The sequence below is a fragment of the Mustelus asterias genome, unplaced genomic scaffold, assembly GCF_964213995.1.
Source record: "Mustelus asterias unplaced genomic scaffold, sMusAst1.hap1.1 HAP1_SCAFFOLD_195, whole genome shotgun sequence".
Lineage (NCBI taxonomy): Eukaryota > Metazoa > Chordata > Chondrichthyes > Carcharhiniformes > Triakidae > Mustelus > Mustelus asterias.
In genome coordinates this window covers 498,633-517,579 of record NW_027590188.1, presented here as the reverse complement: position 1 = coordinate 517,579, position 18,947 = coordinate 498,633, and the positions used below count along the sequence as shown (strand labels likewise).

At 47.6% G+C, this 18,947-nt stretch overlaps 1 protein-coding gene across 5 annotated transcripts in view; it reads left to right on the top strand.

Moving 5' to 3' along the window:
* The window catches only part of LOC144485491 (NACHT, LRR and PYD domains-containing protein 3-like), a 235,575-nt gene that overhangs the window by 93,215 nt on the left and 123,413 nt on the right, over positions 1-18,947 (top strand). For 3 of the 5 annotated variants that reach the window (XM_078203635.1, XM_078203633.1, XM_078203630.1), the window contains exon 1: positions 16,591-16,720. The gene's annotated coding sequence lies outside the window, so the exon portion shown is untranslated. Of the gene's footprint in view, positions 1-9,402; positions 9,569-16,590; positions 16,721-17,158; positions 17,281-18,947 lie in introns of those variants that run through there. The other 2 variants (XM_078203631.1, XM_078203632.1) reach the window with 2 other exon arrangements.

Here is an 18,947-nt window from a genome sequence, read left to right as displayed (position 1 = left end):
TCTCCCCGTGTCTGCGTGGGTTTCCACCGGGTGCTGCGGTTTCCTCCCACAGTTCGAAAGACGCGCTGGTTAGGTGTATCAGCCATGCTAAATTCTCCCCAAGTTGCCCAAACAGGCGCCAGAGCACGGCGACTACGGATTTTCCACAGTAACTTCATTGCAGTGTTAATGTAACCCTACTTGTGACACTAATAAACAAACTTTTAAACCTGATACTCGATTCCCCCATGTTGGCCTTGTTCTGTGATAATTAATGCGGATGTTTAGATTATTCAATAGTTCTTTAAGGACAGCAGACACAGTGAAAAAAAAACGTGACTCTTTACACAACAGATATATTTCAAGGGGATACTGCACCCAGCTGTATCTGAGTGGGCAGTAATCTTCCCTCAGAATCAGACAGATTGTGGGTTCAGCTCAGAGCCTCAAATACTAGGCCCTTAGCATCGATCAGAGACTCCGAACACAGCATGATGGGAGAGGGGACAAAGGAAAGTGGTGTTGAATTTGTGAGCCTTGTTTTGTGGAAAGCTTTAGTGTTTGGTCAGAATGTTAATTTTTGAGTGGACCTACCATACATTAAGCTGATCTTTCTCTACACCCTATCGGTAACTGCAACACTGTATTCTGCACCCTCTCCTCTCCTTCTCCCGAATGGACTCTATGAACGGTATGTTTTGTCTGTGTAGTGTGCAAGAAACAATACTTTTCACCGTGTCCCAATACATGGGATAGGGCGACATGGTGGACAGTGTTTAGCACTGCTGCCTCACAGCACCAGGATTCAATTCTCGGTTGGGAGTTGAGTTTGCACATTCTCCCTGTGTCTGCATGGGTTTCCTCCGGGTGTCCCGGTTTCCTTCCACAGTCCAAAGATGTGCAGATTAGGTGGAATCTGAGACGCTACAGAAGCAGGGTAAAGATTTGAAAATGAAGTGTTTCTCACCCACTTTTAAAAGACAATCCACACTCGCACCAGTCACATTTCACACTCTCTGCTCAGTCCTGTGTTGGGGGGTGTTTAGTGCGGGATCAGTGTTTGCTTTTCTCAAACCGCACTGATATTCCCAACTTATCAAGGGCAAGAGGTTTCAGTGTTTAAACATGTAAACATTACAAAACTAAACCAGACAGAAAGTGATGAGGCCTCACACCTTCAATGGAGTCATCTTCACTCAGAGCCTGAAATAGCATCGAGACACACAGAGACAGAGAAACACAGAGACAGAGACAGAGAGACACACAGAGAGACATAGAGATATACACACAGAGGCAGAGAGAGAGACACAGATCCAGAGAAGTACAGAGACAGAGAAACACAGAGACAGATACAGAGAGACACACACAGATACATAGAGAGATATACACACAGAGGCAGAAAGAGAGACACAGATCCAGAGAAGTACAGAGACAGAGAAACACAGAGACAGATACAGAGAGACACACACAGATACATAGAGAGACATACACACAGAGGCAGAGAGAGAGACACAGATCCAGAGAAGTACAGAGACAGAGAGACACACAGATACACAGAGAGATAGAGACAGAGAGACACACACATAAACACACTAACAGAGAAATACAGAAAGAGAGTTTGGCAAAGTCAGATTTAATTTTCCATTCAATATTTATTTAAAAATTCAGAGAATATTTTACAGGAAAATTGATTTTAAAGTTAACAAAAGTGAATCTGACCTTTGAGCTTCACAATGAGATCTGAACCCCTACGCTCTGAGCTGCCCAATATCTGTACAGCTGTACCAGACACCAGAAAGAGAAAACCAGAGCTCAACATCACGGGAAATGAACAATTGTGAATCAGGAACGAGAAAAGTTATTAATTTATACCTGAGATTTAAACTACAGGAAAACTATTAACTACAATTACATTACAACAAAAGTTACCTTCTACATTTCACACTGAAAACTGAACTACCGCCCACAATTGTCTCAGTGACAGATTCAGAATGATAAACTGAGAGAATCTCACTGTTGGAGTCACCGACAGCAGATATTGTATTTGTGTCAATCAGGAATCTTAATAATCAGCTGAGGGAAATCTACAACGTCCAAAATTCAACCCATCGCTTGATCTGTCAAAGAAAGATACAATAATGAAGCAGATGTTTATGATGCGGGACATTAATGTTAAGAGTTTTTAATCAATGAATCATTTAGAGATTTTTCAAATCCCTTCTGTTTGACAATCCACTCTGACACCAGTCACATTTCACACTCTCTGCTCAGTCCTGTGTTGGGGGGGGGGTTTAGTGTGGGATCAGTGTTTGCTTTTCTCAAACCGCAGTGATATTCCCAACAAGGGCAAGAGGTTTCAGTGTTTAAAAATGTAAAGATTTCAGAACAAAACCAGACAGAGAGTGATGAGGCCTCACACCTTCAATGTAGTGATTCCCCCAATCTTTCCTTTTGTAAATTGCTTCCTTCGTCTGTCTGAAGTATTGGAGACGTCGACATCACTGAAACAATACAATCTCTCGGGACAATCACTGTAAACAGCCTCTGGAAACAAATTGACACTTTAATCACCCAAAAAGCTGAATGTCCATTCAAACATCTCCCTCCCCATATCCTTGTAAATGCAAAGATAACTCCCATTTCCCCAAAGCAGGAAGATTTGAAATGGAAACATCTTCAGCTTTTTACACGCTGCACTTTTCCACGGACCAAAATGTTTCAAAACATTTGCTGAAGTTTTGTTTTAAACTCTTTATCAATGTCCTTCCAGGTTTAGTGTGAAGGTTTGTGTTCCACACTGAGCCCCTCTCAGTCTCCACACGGAGCTTGTGTGTGTTGCTGATGCTCCTGTCATTTTGGATGGATACTGTGTGAAGCTGCATTCTCTCCCAGTGAGTTTCTGATCTACTTCACTCTCTCTGCGGCTGGAGCAATGTCCAGCAGGCAGCAGAGGATGGCAGTATATCACTGTCAGCACAATATAGACAAACAGCCTTTAGCAAGAGAGGCTTTGACCCTTTTTCAAACCAAATCCCCAATTTGATGTTTCCAGCTGCGCTGTTTACAATGCTGCTGAATATTGTGTATCTTTGGTAAACTGGGATGTGTAGCATTCAGTCACATTAAGTGGTGAATAAATACGTCAACACTGTGTATATCTTTCTGTGTGTGTGTGTCAGCGTGCATGTGTGTCAATGTATTTAAATCTCAAAGGACAATAGGAGCAGGTGTAGGCCATTTGGCCCATCGATCCTGCGCCAGCATTCAAACAGATCATGGGGCACGTACGCACACAAAACACGCACACACCAACACACACAAAACACGCACACACACAAAGCACGCACACACAAACACACATAAAACACGCACAAAAAGCACACACACAAACACAATAAACACACACACAAACACACAGAAACACACACACACACATCAAACACACAGCATTGCTGCCTCACAGCGCCAGGGACTCGGGTTCCGTTCCCGCCTTGGGTCACTGTCTGTGCGGAGTTTGCACGTTCTCCCCGTGTCTGCGTGGGTTTCCTCCGGGTGCTCCGGTTTCCTCCCACAGACTGAAAGACGTTCTGGTTAGGGTGCATTGGCCGTGCTTAATTGTCCCTCCGCGTCAGAGAGACTAGCTCGGGTAAATGCATGGGGTTATGGAGATAGGGCCTGAGTGGGATTGTGGTCGGTGCAGACTCAATGGGCCAAATGGCCTCCTTCTGCACTGTAGGAGTCTAGGATTCTATGAAAACACACAGAAACAGATATTCTCACCCAGTAACACTCACACGCACACAGTAATAAACACACACGGAAACATGTCCACGCACACACACAAACACGCATGCACACACACACACACGCACACAAACACACACACACAGATTCCTATTTTATTTCACACAATCGATTTGCGTCTTGAACATGCTGAATGATTGGGCTTCCACATCCCCCTGGAATAGAAAATTCCAAAGATTCACCACCCTCTGAGTGAAGAAATTCCTCCTCATCTCAGTCTTCAATGGTCTGCCCCTGATTCTGAGATTGTGTCCCCTGGTTCTAGTCTCACCAGCCAGGGGAAACATCCAATCTACATCCACCCTGTCACACCCTGTAAGAATTTTAAGTCTGTTTCAATGGGGTCGCCTCTCATTCTTCAAGGGTTCAAGGCCGACTTCCGGACTTGATGGCCATGGGAGGTGTGCTCATAACGGGGCCAAACAGCTGGATTATCAAACAGTAAATCCTGCCGGGTTCATGTATCAGTAAACTCTGCCCGAATCCTCTCTCAGTTCTTACAATCTGGGACTTGTATCAGTAAACTCTGCCCCAAACCTCTCTCAGTTATTACAATCTGGGCTTTGTATCAGTAAACTCTGCCCGAAACCTCTCTCAGTTCTTACAATCTGGGCTTTGTATCAGTAATCTCTGCCATAAACCTCTCTCAGTTATTACAATCTGGGCTTTGTATCAGTAATCTCTGCCCCAAACCTCTCTCAGTTATTACAATCTGGGCTTTGTATCAGTAATCTCTGCCATAAACCTCTCTCAGTTATTACAATCTGGGCCTTGTATCAGTAATCTCTGCCCTAAACCTTTCTCAGTTATTACAATCTGGGCCTTGTATCAGTAATCTCTGCCCCAAACCTCTCTCAGTTATTACAATCTGGGCTTTGTATCAGTAATCTCTGCCCTAAACCTTTCTCAGTTACTACAATTTGGGCGTTGAGTCAGTATAATCTGCCCTAAACATCTCTCAGTTATTACAATCTGGGACTTGTATCAGTAATCACTGACCTAAAACTCTCTCAGTTATTACAATCTGGGCCTGGTATCAGTAATCTCTGCCCCAAACCTCTCTCAGTTATTACAATCTGGGACTTGTATCAGTAATCACTGACCTAAAACTCTCTCAGTTATTACAATCTGGGCCTTGTATCAGTAATCTCTGCCCAAAACCTCTTCTCTTAACTCTACTCCTACACCCCCTATACTCTTCAAGAGATTCACTTGATCCCTTCATTATCTTATATGTTTCTATAAGATCTCCCCTCATTCTTCTGAATTCCAATGAGTACAGCCCCAGTCTACTCAGTCTGTCCTCATAAACCAACCCCCTCAACTCCGGAATCAACCGAGTGAATCTCCTCTGCACCCCCTCAATATGTCCTTTCTCAAGTAAGGAGACCAAAACTGTACACAGTGTTCTAGGTGTGGCCTCACCAGCACCTTATACAGCTGCAACATAATCTCGCTGTTTTTAAACTCCATCCCTCTAGCAATGAAAGACAAAATTCCATTTGCCGCCTGAATTACCTGCTGCACCTGCAAACCAAATTTTGTGATTCATGCACAAGGACACCCAGGTCCCTCTGCACAGCAGCATGCTGCAATTTTTTACCATTTAAACAATAGTCCATTTTGCGGTTATTCATATCCAAATGGATGACTTCACATTTACCAACATTGTACTCCATCTGCCAGACCCTCGCCCACTCACTTAGACTATATATATGCCTTTGCAGACTTTCAGTGTCCTCTGCGCACTTTGCTCTGCCACTCATCAGAGTATCATCTGCGAATTTTAACACACTACACTTGGTCCCCAACTCCAAATCATCAATGTAAATCGTAAACAATTGGGGTCCCAACACTGATCCCTGAGGCACATCACTCGTCACTGATCGCCAACCAGAAAAACACCCATTTACCCCCACTCTTTGCTTTCTGTTCGTTAACCAATCCTCTATCCATTACATTACCCGTAACACCGCACACCTTTATCTTATGCAGCAGCCTTTGGTGCGGCACCTTGTCACATTTCTTCTGGAAATCCGGATACACCACATCCACAGGTTCCTCATTGTCCACTGAGCACGTAATGTTCTCAAAGAATCCCACCAAATTAGTCAAACGTGACCTGCCTTTCATGAACCCATGCTGTCTTTCCAATGGGACAATTTGTATCCAGATGTCTCGCTATTTCTTCCTCGATGATCGATTGAAGCATTTTCCCAACTACAGAAGTTAAGCTAACAGGTCTACAGTTACCCGCCTTTTGTCTAACTACTTTTTTTAGACAGTGGCGTCACATTTGCTGTTTTCCAATCTGCCGGAATTACGCAGAGTCCAGCGAATGTTGTTAAATTACCACGAGTGCATTTGCTATTTTCCCCACCATCTCTTTTCGTACCTTGGGATGCATTCCATCAGAGCCAGGAGACTTGTCTGCCTTTAACCCATTAGCTTGCCCAACACTACCACTTTTGTGGTGATAGTTTCTAGGTCCTCCTCACCTGCCATAGCCGCCTTGTCATCAGTGATCTGGCAGCTATGTTCCCTGCCAGGTGTCCCTAAAATGGGAGAATGCGATATCTGCTTGAAACATAGAAACTTTCCTTACCTCGTGGGGACTGCGGGGACCAGACAGTGTTTGAACTCATTTCATCATATTTTGCTTTGTTTAACTTTTCTTTGAGATTCTGCTCATTTTTAAGAAGCCACATTTGAAGTTATCCCTTTGTTAATCTGGTCTATTTTGTTAAGATGCATGTTACAAGATGCAGAATATCACTGGCATTTCAATCTCTGAACTTTTCCCTCATGCCAGCGCTCCACAGTCTCAGTCACCTTGCAGAAATATCTCCCTCATTTTAGCAAAGAGCAGAAGGTTTTCCTGTGTCAGCAGCTGCTGCACCCCTGGGAGGGAGAATAGGGAGAGGGAAAAGGTGGGAGAAGAAGGGAAAGAGGGAGTGAGAGGTGGAGGTGGGAACCAATTGTGGTTTTGAGCGGTTAGAAAAAACAAATTGTGCAAATTTATGGTTTCTGAAATTTGTAATAATTTTCAGCAAACTGAGCAGTGGATGTTCGGTGAATTATCAACCTGGTAGATTGTGTTCAGTAACGGGTGAACAATCATCTCATTGAATGAAAATGAATGTTCACTTACTCCTCTTCCTGTAAGTTTGTAAATCCCTGGTGTGGTTCCTTGATGGGGTGAGGTTCCTCAATTAACTCCTGCTGATGTTGGAACAGAGTCTGATCAATGAAAAGTAATGTTGTCCCTCACAATTGGTCAGAGCAGTGGAGAATAGGAAAAGTGAATGGGGAAGATTGAAGAGAGAGGGAGGGAGTCAGTCACAAGGTGTTTGGAAGGAAAGGAGGGAGGAACTCCTTGGTGCCATGGACACCAATGGATCTTGGCACAAGGACAGTGAAAAATGAGGCTTTATCAATTTCCGTTTAACACTTTCCTCTTTGAACTGTTCTCTCTCTCTCTCCGCCGGAACTGTTACTTGTTTCTTTCTCCTATTTTTTTTCTGTTTTTGTCTCTAATATTTTCTGGATTTTATTTTGTGTCAGTCAGTGACCAGAATGAGACTGAGCTTCCTCGCTGTTTAAGGGAGGGTGATTGACACCTAGATCCACCAATCAGAGAAGGGGAAGCATCGAAGCCCCGGCCTTGGTGTTAACGGATGTGCACGGACCATCATGACCAGCACTATGCGTGTGCATGACCAGAGTGCGGCTCCTCTCTCTGCGCATGCATCGGCCTGCCGCCTGAGCGCAAGAGGAAACAGTTAGAAAATAGACACAGAAAAAAAGAACAAAGAAAATTATAGCAGAGACACAGGCCCTTCGGCCCTCCAAGCTTGCACTGACCATGCTGCCCATTTGAACTATCCCCATCCTATTCATGTATTTGTTAAGACGCCCCTAGAAAGTCACTGTCGTCTCCGCTTGAACTACCTTCCCCGGCAGCGAGTTCCAGGCACCCACCACCTGTGTAAAAAAAAAACTTGCCTCGTACATCTCTTTTAAACCCTGCCCCTCGTACTGAAAACCTATAGCCCCGAGTAATTGACTCTTCCACCCTGGGTAAAAGCTTCCGACGCAGCATCAACACTGAGTATATCTGGGTGATTATAGAATCATAGAATCCTACAGTGCAGAAGGAGGCCACTTGGCCCATCGAGTCTGCACTGACCACTATCCCACCCGGACTCTATCCCCACAACCCCATGCATTTATACAAGCCAGTCCCTCTGACACTAAGGGGCAATTTAGCATGGCCAATGCACCTCACCCGCACATCTTTGGATTGTGGGAGGAAACCGGAGCGCCCGGAGTAAACCCACGTGGACACGGGGAGAATGTGCAAACTCTACACAGACAGTGACCCAAGCCGGGAATCGAACTCTGGTCCCTGGCACTGTGAGGCAGCAGTGCTAACCACTGTGCCACCGTGCAGATTCTGGTCTGAATACGGACAGCATTATTACAGAGTATATCAGGGTGATTCTAGTCTGAATACAGACAGCATCAAACCTGAGTGTTTCTGGGTGATTCTAGTCTGAATAGGCACAGCATTATAACACTGAGTATATCTCCTGTTACTGTTACACTTTTCAAACACACGCTGTTTCTGCACATCTATCCTCAGCTCGGAGAGCAAATAGCCAATTTCCACTTTTCACCCAAAATGTGAACAGACCCGGGACAGAAAAATGGGGAAAGTAGTAAAACATCAGACAGTGTGTAACCCGGGGAGGATGGAGTCAGTGAGATCAGACAGTGTGTAACCCGGGGAGGATGGAGTCAGTGAGATCAGACAGTGTGTAACCCGGGGATGATGGAGTCAGTGAGATCAGACAGTGTGTAACCCGGGGGGGATGGAGTCAGTGAGATCAGACAGTGTGTAACCCGGGGAGGATGGAGTCAGTGAGATCAGACAGTGTGTAACCCGGGGAGGATGGAGTCAGTGAGATCAGACAGTGTGTAACCCGGGGAGGATGGAGTCAGTGAGATCAGACAGTGTGTAACCCGGGGAGGATGGAGTCAGTGAGATCAGACAGTGTGTAACCCGGGGAGGATGGAGTCAGTGAGATCAGACAGTGTGTAACACGGGGAGGATGGAGTCAGTGAGATCAGACAGTGTGTAACCCGGGGAGGATGGAGTCAGTGAGATCAGACAGTGTGTAACCCGGGGAGGATGGAGTCAGTGAGATCAGACAGTGTGTAACCCGGGGAGGATGGAGTCAGTGAGATCAGACAGTGTGTAACCCGGGGAGGATGGAGTCAGTGAGATCAGACAGTGTGTAACCCGGGGAGGATGGAGTCAGTGAGATCAGACAGTGTGTAACCCGGGGAGGATGGAGTCAGTGAGATCAGACAGTGTGTAACCCGGGGAGGATGGAGTCAGTGAGATCAGACAGTGTGTAACCCGGGGAGGATGGAGTCAGTGAGATCAGATAGTTTGTGAACTTGGTTAATATGTCGAATGTTAAGACTGTAATTGAAACATTTCCAACACTCCTGCTTCCCCTTCAGCATCTTTTGATGCCGGGTATGTGGCTAAATTGTCATTTTGATTCACACTGGCACTATTTGACTCTCTTTCTCTTTTGGCATAATCAGATCTCCGGGGGAGCGCTGGATTAATTGTGAATATCCACAGTTGCAATTCAGCAGGGATTGTGACCTGAAGAACTGTAAGATGTGAACCAGCACAGTATTGTGAGAGCGCCAGCCAGAGAGAACCCTTCACATTCAAACAGCTTCCATATATTTTCTGGAGAGGAAGGTAAGAGGAAGTTCCATTTACTCTGGTCCTGTAGCAAGTACAAAAAGATGTTAAGGTGAGGTTGGAAATGCTGAGTGAGATATGGAGTGTGTGAGCACCAAGCACAATTATCCAGTGTAAGGCTGTGTGATGTACCATGAAGTTGGAGCAGTTTGTGTCTCGTGAAACACCGCGCCTGAATTTCACAAGCCCCGACAGTGTCACGTTTTGGTGTTTAAAACACGCAATATTGGAATTGCAGTTTCATTGTTAAACAGAACTGGTTGACTGTTCTGGGTTAATCTTCCTCTGAACTGAACTGAGGGTGTGTTGTGGGAAATTCACCACTTCGGAGTCAGACTTGGAGGTTCAACAAACAGTTTTATTCAGACAAAGCTTTGGGAGAAGCGCTGGCACTCCGCAGTGCAGGCACTCACCTTCTCAACTACACAATGGTAGTTGAGCATCTTTTACACATTGTTAGATAATAGACAGTGTGGACATTAGCCGTTAGCACATCGTTACAAGTTGAGTAGACGGGTATGGACATCGACAGTTAACACATGGTTATACATAGAGTAGATACATATCTGCAGTTATGTCTTCCATCAATGGCTGATCTTGTTATATACATTTATGCATTTATGTCCCTCATCAATGGCTGATCTTGTCATCAAACTCATTGTTCTGGGTCTGCTTTTATCTCAAGTTTAAGGTGCCTCAAGGTCTGACCTGTTTCCTGCAGTAATTTAAACACTAAAGGTTTTAACTCTTTAGGTAATGTCTGTGCCCAAAGTCAGTGCCTCTTAATGTCTTTTTCCAGAGTCCATTTTGTGTGCCGGGTAACCATTTTGTCTCCTTTCCTTTGATTTCTCTCCAACAGGGTGTGTGATGGTGGTTTTGTTATTTCCGTTTTCAGTTATTTTTGCTGAGCGATTTCCTGTGTTGCCAGGGTAACGATCTGACTGATCTCAGTACCAGAGGCAGAGGTGTGGACACCAACTGGTGGAGAGAAAGCAGCTGGGTGAGGGGCCAGGCGAGGGGATCAGTCCGTGTGAGGCAGATTCTGGAGATAGACAGAGGCGATGAGATATGTTAATCAGAAAGGAGAGAGAGTCCAGGGCGAACCGACACTGAGAGAGACGGGGGTCAGGGAGAAGAGGAAAAACAGTGAGCTGGAGAGAGACACACTGATAGAGACGCAGGGAAGATAGAAATTGAGATGGGAAGTGAGGAAGCAGCAACGATAAAAAAACAGGGAGCCAGTGGTGGGGCAATTTGTGTATATCAGAGAGGGCATTAGTAGTGTCGTGAGAGATGACCCTTAGTTCTTGAAGATCAAAGTGTAAAATCAGTTGGGTGGCCCTGAGTAACAGCCAGGGACAGAAACCATTGGTGTGAATTGTTTGTGCTCCCAATTTCCTTCCAACAAGCCCACAGGTGAACTCATCCTATTGGCAAACCAATTAAATCAGATAAACTGAGGGACAAAATAAAAGCAGTGGCCCCTTAAAAAGTCAGGAACTGCCCAAAGCAAAATAAAGCAAAGTGGAAAGGAAACTTAAAATATCAGATCAGCACGTGATTAAAGGGATCGATAATGGACCCCAGCCCCTGCCGGGCCTCAATGGTGCTTGTGGACTAAGCATGCTCCCTCTCCAGGGACACCCTGCCACGTATGTAGCTCCAGTCGAGGGGAAGACAGTCGTGTGGGACGATCATTTTGGTTGCCGTCTGCCTGGGTCTAATTATGGCCAATCTAGCCAGGCCCAGGAGCAGGTTCACAGGGAGGTCCTCTGCCTTCCTCACCCCTACCCCTCCGTACCAGGTGCCCGTAGATCAGGAGCGTGGGACTGAAGTGCAAACAGAACATCAATGAAAGTTATTTGGGGAACCAAAAGGGAGTGCAGCCGAAGACATTGAATGTAGACGTGGCCCACGGACTCCACAAGATCCCAAGAAGGGCAGGTTTCTTGTGAGCCAGTGAATCGGTACAATTTACGGTTGCGTGGTATCGCTGCGTGCACCAGCTTCCACCCCAGGTCCCCAATGTATTGGAAGAGGATCCCTTCGGAGGGGGACCTCCAGTGGGAACCTCCGCCGCCAGACAGCAGCAAGGCGAACCAAGGCGGGTGATGGGTGAGGATACAGTAGTGGAAGGTGTGCAGCAGCAGCCCAGACAGGAAACCCTTTGTGCTGAGGCAAAAGGCATGGAGGGCATTTCTGCAAGGCAGCTCACACTATGGGGTGCCAGATCCAGGAAGTGAGGTCTGGGTTTCGGGTCAATGTGAAGTTCTGCCCGAGCAGGTACGTTTAGACGGGATCCCATCACGCAGTTGTGCCTCCTCGAGACCACGTGTGACGTCGTGTCCGAGCACGACCGTTCTCAGGTCATAGATTCCATTGGCCATGAGCTGAAAGTCCTCCACCACATACTCAGCAAGCTCGTGGGGTGTCATCCAGTCCACTCCACCACCAGCACGTCCTTTACCCTGTCACACAGCAGTCAGTCTTCCTCTCTGCCAGCCAACTGAAATGGTATTGGTGGAGGAGCAGATTCCACAGCAGCGGCTTCCGAACGACAGCTGCTACTCCAGACAGGGGAGAGATGTACCTCGAGGTGACCATGACCCAGACTTTCAGAAGGAGGGAGAGTAATTTCACACCTGGCGGAAGACGTACATCGCCAGGGGACACCATTGAGGAGGGGATTCAACGAGGAGGTATCCCTGCAGGGTCTGAAGGTGGAAGGTCACCAGTGCCTGATCGCCCTCCCTCAGCAGGAGACTCCGAACCACAGCAGTGACCCAGTGCGGTCTTTTCTCCCAGAAGAACTCTACGAGTGTTCTCTGGATGTTTATGACAAAGGTGGGGAGGGGTGGAAGTGACCAGCCGGTACCACAGCATGGAGGCAATCAGCTGGTTTATGACGAGAACCCGCGCCCTGTAAGATAGCACTCAGAGCAGTCCTGTCCAGCTATTCAGACGAGCGGAGACCTTGGCCTCCAGCTCTTGACAATTCGCCAAAATGTTATTCAAATATGTGAAGCCGTGTTCCATCTTTGGACGCGACTTATCAGGTGTTAATATCAAGTGGGATCGTCATGCTGTGATCATGTTGAATTCCAGAACACTTCTGAATGGCCCACGTCTGTTTAAAGTTGATTTATTAGTGTCACAAGTAGGCTTACATTAACACTGCAATGAAGTTACTGTGGAAGTCCCTGAGTTGCCACGCTCCAGTGCCTGTGCGGCTACACTGAGGGAGAATTTAGCATGGCCAATGCACTGAACCATCATGTCTTTCGGACCAGGGTAGGAAACTGGAGCATCCCGAGTAAACCCACACAGACATGGGAGAAAGTGTGGACCCGTCACGGACAGTCACCCAAGCCAGGAATCGAACCCGGGTCCCTGGCGCAGTGAGGCAGTCGTGTTAACCACTGTGCCACCCGATTTGCCCCCTCTCCTCCCTCCCTGAGCCATTTGATTGATTATTGTCACATGTATTAGTATACAGTGAGAAGTATTATTTCTTGCGTGCTATACTGACAAAGCAGACCATACACAGAGAAGGAAAGTAGAGAGTTGGGTGTTATAGTCAGAGTTAGGGTGCAGAGAAAAATCAACTCGATACAATGTAGGTTCATTCAAAAGTCTGGAGAGTTTAAAAGAGTTCGAATAGAGTTTTAGAACCATAGAGTGAGAGTGAGAGGTAGAATTAGAGTGCAGGCTGCGCACAGCTCGCAAGGAGTCTGTCGCACCATCTTGGATGAATTTTCATTTGCTCTTTCTCCTCCCGACCTGAAGCATTTGCTCTCTCTCTCTCTCTCTCTCTCTCTCCTCCCTCCCTGAACCATTTTGTTCTCCCTCACCTCCCTGAACCAGTTGCTCTCTGTTGTTGAACCATTTGCGCTCTCTCTCTGTCTGTCCCTCTACTATTCCATCTCTTCTCCTTTCTCTAAAATAGCTATCACTGTCACATGACATTCTGAACTCTCTCGTTTCCTTCTCTATGAATGGTATGCTTTGTCTGTACCTTGTGCAAGAAACAATACTTTTCACTGTGTGCTCATACATGCGACAGTAATACATCAAACTTACTGGGTTTCTTTCTATCAATCAGTGACCATAATGAGGCTGAGCTCTCTATTGGCCAGGGACAGCTGATTGACATCTGGCTCCATGGATACGAGGAGGGGGGCAGCGTAATTCCTCCCTTGGGCTTCTCGCATGCCCAGGGACAGTCATGACCAGCAATGGGCCTGTGCAGAATCAAACTGGAAACAGGGCGCGGGACCACTCAACACGCATGCATCAGCATGCCGTCTGAGCATGCGCGAGAGGAAATGGTGACCGAATAACGGTGAGAAAGTGTTTGAAAAGAAACAGCCTCAGCACTGAGAAAATCTGGGTGATTCCAGGATATACTCAGTATTGATGGTCTGAATACAGACTATCAATACTGAGAATATCTGGGAGATTCTAGTCTGAATAAACAGCATTATAACACTGAGTATATCTGGGAGATTCTAGTCTGAAAACAGATCATCAATCATAGAAACCCGACAGTGCAGAAACAGGCCATTCGGCCCATCAAGTCTGCACCGACCACAATCCCACCCAGGCCTTACTCCTACCCAGGCCTTACTCCCATATCCCTACACATTTACCCACTAATCCCTCTAACCTACGCATCTCAGGACACTAAGGGTCAATTTTAGCACGGCCAATCAACCTAACCCGCACATCTTTGGACTGTTGGAGGAAACCGGAGCACCCGGAGGAATCCCACACAGACATGAGGAGAATGTGCAAACTCCACACAGACAGTGACCCAAGCCGGGAATCGAACCCAGGTCCCTGGAGCTGTGAAGCAGCAGTGCTAACCACTGTGCTACCGTGCCGCCCCATCCTGAGTATATGTCTCTCCACTTCCCTGAATTCTCATTCTATCCCTTCCTCTCTCTCCCTCTATATCTCCCTCCTCCTTCCCTGAACCAGTTGCGCCCTCCCTCTCGCTCCCTCTCTCTTTCTCTTCCTCTCCCTCCTCCTTGAACCACTTGCTCTCTCTCTCTCTCTCCTCCTTCCCTGAACAATTTGCTCACTCTGTTTGCTCCCTCCCTGAGCAATTTGCTCTCCCGCCTCCCCTCGATTTGATGTGTCCCTTGTCAATTATGAGGGCTCGGGTCAATTATGAGGTCTCCGTATCTCGGTTTGCAGGTGTACTTTGATAATATATTTCAGACAAGTAGATAAAGTTCCGCTAACCAGGTGCAGAAAGTCACCCGGAATGATCCGGTTATGAGGCAGGGAGTGGAACTTGTCCAGAGAGGGAGGATGAGTAGAAAGCACCCGGAGTTACGGCGATAAGTGTGTGGAAGCTGGGAGTTGTCGGTGTTGCTGGATGTTTATTCTGGGCTATGAGAGCCTCATTCCCCCATCATTAAGAGGAAAGGTGCTGGAACGGGAGCACCAAGAGCACCCGGGGGTGCTGCCAATGGAAGAAACAACAAGAAGCTGTTTGTGGTGCTGCCCAAATGGAAGAGAAAGTGGGATGGTGCGAATGCTGCGCTTGGGGACAGAAGGTGCCGCCCTTGCTGCCTCTTGCTGGCTGGGATTGTCCTCAATGGCAGCGAATCCACAGCGAGTCGCTGCTTCATCACAATCTGCCCGACTCCACCCACACTGGCTGTCAATCATTCTGCTGGAGCGGCTTCCTATTGGCTGTGTTCAGCTGATGGACAGCAGAATGCACCAATGGAGAATGAGGGTGCAGTGATGGATTGTGCAATGAATCAATGAGGCTTTTGACAAGGTACCACATGGCAGGTTGTTGCACAACCTCCATCATGGGCCCCAGGGTGAGGTAGTTAAATGTGTACAAAATTGGCTTGATGACAGAAGCCAGTGGATGGTTGTCCAGGGTTGTTTTTCAAACTGGAGGCCTGTGACCAGCGGTGTCCTCTGGGATCAGTGCTGGGTCCACTGTTATTTGTCATTTATATTAATGATTTGGATGAGAATATAGGAGGCATGGTTGGTAAGTTTGCAGATGACACTAAGATTGGTGGCATAGTGGACAGTGAAAAGGTTATCTCGGGTTGCAACGGGATCTTGATCAATTGGGCCAGTGGGCTGACGAATGGCAGATGGAGTTTAATTTGGACAAATGCAAGGTGATGCATTTTGGTAGATTGATCCAGGGCAGGACTTACTCAGTTAATGGTAGGGTGTTGGGGAGAGTTACAGAACAAAGAGAGCTCGGGTACGGGTTCATGGCTCCTTGAAAGTGGAGTCAGAGGTGGTCAGGGTGGTGAAGAAGGCATTCGGCATGCCTGGTTTCATCGGTCAGAACATTGAATACAGGAGTTGGGACGTCTTGTTTAAGTTGTACAAGACATTGGTAAGGCCCCACTTGGGATACTGTGTACAGTTCTGGTCACCCTATTATAGAAAGGATATTATTAAACTAGAAAGGTACAGAAAAGATTTACTGGGATGCTACCGGGACTTGATGGATTGAGTTCTAAGGAGGAGTTGGATAGACTGGGACTTGTTTCCTTTGGAGCGTAGGAGGCTGAGGGGTGATCTTATCGAGGTCTATAAAATAATGAGTGCACAGATCAGCTGGATAGTTCATGTCTTTTCCCAAAGGTCGGGGAGTCTAAACCTTAGAGGGCAGAGGTTGAAGGTGAGAGGGGCAATTATTTCACACAGAGGGTGGTGAGTGTCTGGAACGAGCTGCCAGAGGGAGTAGTAGAGGTGGGGACAATGTTGTCTTTTAAAAAGCATTTAGTTAGATGGGTCTAGAGGGATATGGGCCAAATGTGGGCAATTGGGACGAGTTTAGGGGTTTAAAAACAGGGGCAGCCTGGACAAGTTGGGCTGAAGGGCCTGTTTCCCTGCTGTATGTAAATCTGAATGATGACGCAATGAGGTGCCGCCCACTCAGTGACGTGGCTGGAAGCGGCCGTTCAACGGTTTCCGCGCGCGGCTGGAGGGGGCGTTCTGACGTCACTGCCGACGCACAGCACGTGACCTGGATCTGGCCAATCGGCGAGCGGGACAATCAGCCGCCGCCGTCTCGAGTGCGGAGTTCAGGCGCCGCGCCGTTTCTCACTGCGTGTGCGGGGCTTTCCCAGCGGCTTCACACCGAATCTTTGAGTCACGGTAAGGAATGAAATACGAGAAAAAGTCTCCGCTTCAGCGGCGCCGACTCTCGCTGACTGGGATTGTCCCCAGTGGCAGCGAGTCGCTGCTTCATCACAAGCTGCTCGAGTGCGCCCGCGCACTGGCTGTCAATCATTCTGCTGGAGCGGCTTCCTATTGGCTGTGTTCATGTGACGGACAGCAGAACGCACCAATGGGGAATGAGGGTGTGGTGAGGTCCCGCCCACTCAGTGAGAGCGGCTCGCGGTCACGTGGCGCGGCCGTTGACGGTTTCTGCGCGCGGCTGGAGAGGGGGGTCTGAAGTCACTGCCCGCTCACAGCACGTGACAGGGAGCTGACCAATCGCCGGGAAAGCAGCTGCCGCCGCCCCGGGTGCGCCTGCGCCAACTTCACTGCGGGAGGGTGCGGCCCGCTTCCTATTGTGCGCAGGCGCACTGCGGTTTGTTCACTGCGTATCCGGGTATTTCCGGGTTTGTGAATCACGGGGAGGAATTAACGGCCCAGAAAAAGTTTCAACTCCAACAACATTCAGCTTGAGGATTAAAATGGCGGTTTCCTGTGTAAATACAGCCCGTCTTTGTATCATATTAACAGAGCGGGGACGGTCAGTTACATTGTGGGCGGCGCGGTGGCTCAGTGGTTGGTGCTGCGGTCTCACAGCGCCAGGGAGCCGGCTTCAATTCCCGGCCTTGGCTCACTGTCTGTGTGGAGTCTGCACATTCTCCCCGTGTCTGCGGCCCTTTCCTCACACTCTCCAAACATCAGCAGCACAGGGGGCACTGGCCAGGCTCAGTTGCTGCTCAGTGTCAGGGGGGATTAGCAGGGTCAACACGGGGAGAGGGTCTGGGTGGGATTGTGGGCGGTACAGACTGGATGGACCAAATGGCCTCCTCCTGCACTGCAGCAATTGGATGATTCAATGTTTCACAGAAAGATCTGTTATTACAATCCAGGCCGTGTCTGTGTAAACACTGCTGCAGCATCTAAATTACTGCAATCAAGCGCTTGTCTGAGTAAACACAGCACCAGATCTCTCTCCATTATTTCAGTCTGGGCCCTGTCTGAGCATTTGCAGCACATGAAACTAAATTGTTTTGTGCGGCTGTAAATCAACAAATGCAAGGAAACTGACAGAGGTTGATTGAATACGAGGATACGTGCACATTCACAGTGCAACACGTGTATTGCCACAGCAGCCCCAAATCCCAAACTCTATCGAATCATAGTATCATACAATCCCTCCAGTGCAGAAGGAGGCCATTCGGCCCATCGTGTCTGCACCGACCACAATCCCACCCAGGCCCTCCCCCCACATATTTACCCGCTAATCCCTCTAACCTACGCATTTTAGGATTCTAAGGGGCAATTTTTAACCTGGCCAATCAACCTAACCCACACATCTTTGGACTGTGGGAGGAAACCGGAGCACCTGGAGGAAACGCACGCAGACACGAGGAGAACGTGCAAACTCCACACAGACAGTGTGTAATCAGGGGAGGATGGAGTCAGTGAGATCAGACAGTGTGTAACCCGGGGAGGATGGAGTCAGTGAGATCAGACGGTGTAACCCGGGGAGGATGGAGTCAGTGAGATCAGACGGTGTGTACCCCAGGCAGGATGGACCGATTAGCGAGAGGCAACATGGTTTTGTGAAGGGGAGGTCATGTCTCACTAACTTCATCGAGTTTTTTGAGGAAGTGACGAAGATGATTGAGGGTAGGGCAGTGGATGTTGTTTATATAGACTTCAGTAAGGCGTTTGACAAGGTCCATCATGGCAGACTGGTGGAGGTGAAGTCGCATGGGATCAGGGGTGAGCTGGCAAGGTGGATACAGAACTGGCTCAGTCAAAGAAGACAGAGGGTAGCAGTGGAAGGGTGTGTTTCTGAATGGAGGCCTGTGACAAATGACGTTCCTCATGGATCAGTGCTTGAACCTTTGCTGTTCGTAACATATATATATATAAATGATTTGGAGGAAAATGTAACTAGATTGATTAGTAAGTTCGTGGACGACAGAAAAGTTGGTGGATTTGCGGATAGCGATGATGACCATCAGAGGATACAGCAGGATATAGATCAGTTGGAGACTTGGGCGGAGAGATGGCAGATAGAGTTTAATCCAGACATATGTGAGGTAATGCATTTTGGAAGGTCTAATACAGATAGAAAATATACAGTAAATGACAGAACCCTTAAGATTATTGATTGGCAGAGGTATCTGGGTGG